This window comes from Aedes aegypti, chromosome 2, assembly GCF_002204515.2.
Source record: "Aedes aegypti strain LVP_AGWG chromosome 2, AaegL5.0 Primary Assembly, whole genome shotgun sequence".
Classification (NCBI taxonomy): Eukaryota; Metazoa; Arthropoda; class Insecta; order Diptera; family Culicidae; genus Aedes; species Aedes aegypti.
Genome location: NC_035108.1, coordinates 199083597 through 199086102, shown reverse-complemented (window position 1 = coordinate 199086102; position 2506 = coordinate 199083597). Strand labels below are relative to the sequence as shown.

The 2506-nt window shown below is 37.7% G+C and overlaps 1 long non-coding RNA gene across 1 annotated transcript; it reads left to right on the top strand.

Moving 5' to 3' along the window:
* The first annotated feature begins 968 nt into the window (after positions 1-968).
* Positions 969-2166, top strand: LOC5571051. The gene is made up of 2 exons (XR_002500250.1): positions 969-1118; positions 1182-2166. It is a non-coding gene; the product is annotated as an uncharacterized LOC5571051 (long non-coding RNA).
* Positions 2167-2506: the final 340 nt, after the last annotated feature.

Below are 2506 nucleotides of genomic sequence, written 5' to 3'. Positions count from 1 at the left end.
CGATGGTCCCTTCAATATCGAGTTATAGAGAGATAACTGTATAATGGATTGCGATGCTGTACAGATTTCTGGTTCACGTAGTTGAAGTGTGTTCTGCGTAATTGCAATTCTATTAGATGAGATATTCCCGTTTCAATCCAACTCTGATCCATATCTGTGTGCTATTCATAACTGTGAGGTGACTTTAGGTACTTTGAAAGGCTCGTGTAGTCGCAGTTTTCATCTAAATGAGCGCAAATTTAGGGAGGACACTCAAAATTTGATCTGAACCACCTTGATAACTATAGTTACAGATCAAGCTGCTTAAATATACCCCTTTGTTATTTTTTTAAATTATCGTTTGTGATTCCATTAAGGTGAAATGCTTCGGATTCCAAACTTGGCCGACTTGTGCCCTTACTCACGATTTCAAAGGCACTCATCTGCAGAAATAATGAACGTACGAAGTCAATTTTCTTATTCTGAGATTTATGTTGTGCATTCAAAATTTTGGTGCATGAATTAATTTGTATTCTAAGATGTTTCACCTTAACTGAAATTTGAAACCAAATTGTTATCTCTTCTGCATACCATGATTTGAAACATATGATTGCCATGACCGTGACCATTCGACAACGCATATAGGTAAATCACCGGCGCTGAGTAACTGGTTCGGATAGAGGCATCATCGTATCACACAGCAATGCTAATCATTTTTACTTGCGAATTAGCACCTTCTGTTTCGATTTCTATCATGCGCTGCACGTTGCAGTGAATATCGCTTCATACCTACTAAGCTGAATCAGCCCGAACTAAGTTATGTAACATTGAAACAGGAATTTTGACACAGTTTTCTTCATGGTTGCCCTTGAAAAAATCAAAGTACGTTTGGAACGGGTTCAATTCTGGATATCCACGAGCATGTTTTCAAATATGGAGTGCGTAATGCGCATTTCTCACTGCCAATTCAATACTTGATGTGTGAATTGAAGAATACATAAACTAGAAAACGCAAACAATCCCTTCCATTGACGACAAAAGTGATAATTTCTTCACATCATATATAATCTGCGGACTACAAGAGTGCTCATCATTTAGTTTTAATCCGTTAATATTACCAGTCCAAAATGTTGAAAATTGTTTGTATCACATTTATTTATTTATATGATTATTTAACCTAATTCAATCATTTTCTTCTGCAGATTTGTATACTTGCGCTAACAATTTCCAGTGTTATTAGCATTCCTGTAGAAACGACTACAGGGTCTAAGGGTTTGGAAAGACCTTCTCCCATCAACCCGGATGTAATAAGTGAGCCAAAACCAAAAGAAGCTTCCACCAGCACTCCTGATTTAGCTTCATCTACGCCAGCAAGTCACATACAAAAAATTCCAGCTAAAGGAGCTAAGTTAAGTTCTGAAGTGGACCAACAGAAGCAGACTCTCAAAAGAGATTCAATCAAAGAAGACCAACTCACAAGAACTACGACGAGCAAATCTTCAAAAACTGAGAGTCCATCTACTGCTTCCACACCTGAATCCCATAAATTTTCTGATGATACAACGAAGAAAGTGAGGCGTGAAGTCGAATCTTCTGAAACTTCAACAAACCGCTCAACAACTACTACTCGTGCTCCAATTCTAAGCAATGCCGACGAGAATGATAACACACCTCCACACTTTATCCGACCGGTACCAGTCGATCAGATCTTGAAGAATATTCACGACGCACCAAAGCATCACGAACCATCTCAGGTGGTCTCACTACATGATCATGTGACTTCCATTGCTCCAACTACTATTGCGCCAACGGACAGTGAGGATGTGCCCAAGAGCAGTGGCGATCATAAGCTCCATCACGCATATAAAAATAAAAAGAATGATGATCAATCTTCTGAAGAGGATTCAACTTCAGGAGAAGATGAAAAAGATCAGTAACTTTTGTATCCCTTAAACAACCATGTGAATATGTGATATATCTTGAATGAAAAATTAAAATAATGTTCTGTTTTGTACAAAAAATGTTTAATTCTCTCAATTATAGAACTTTATTTCATTATAAATATTTTCACAACGCAATAAATCATCAAATATGTTCAATGCCAAAAGTTCACATGACAGGTTGTCTACCAGTTCAAAAATTAATAAATAAAAGTCAGGCGTGAATAGTTAACTATGTCAAATCTAATTTTGTTGTTTTACTGAATTGTTCACTAAAAAAGGGTTCAGGTAATTGCGTTCCGAGGAAATTCCTTAACCTAGTGGTTATAACGTTCGAGGCTACCAAGCAAAGCTATGCTGGTATTCTGGTTTCGTTTTCCGGTCGATCCAGGATCTCTTCGTGATGAACAATTGTATTGCCCTGAGAGAGACTCGCGAAGAGGAAAAATATCAACGTCATATGCAGCCCAGATTCCCCTCTCGCGAAACGTCAAATGCAGCCCACCGTTTTAATGGCTGAAAAAGTGAAAAGTATTGTGTTCAAAGTAAACTGTTATTAAAAACCTCAGTCGGCGGAGCAGTTTTTT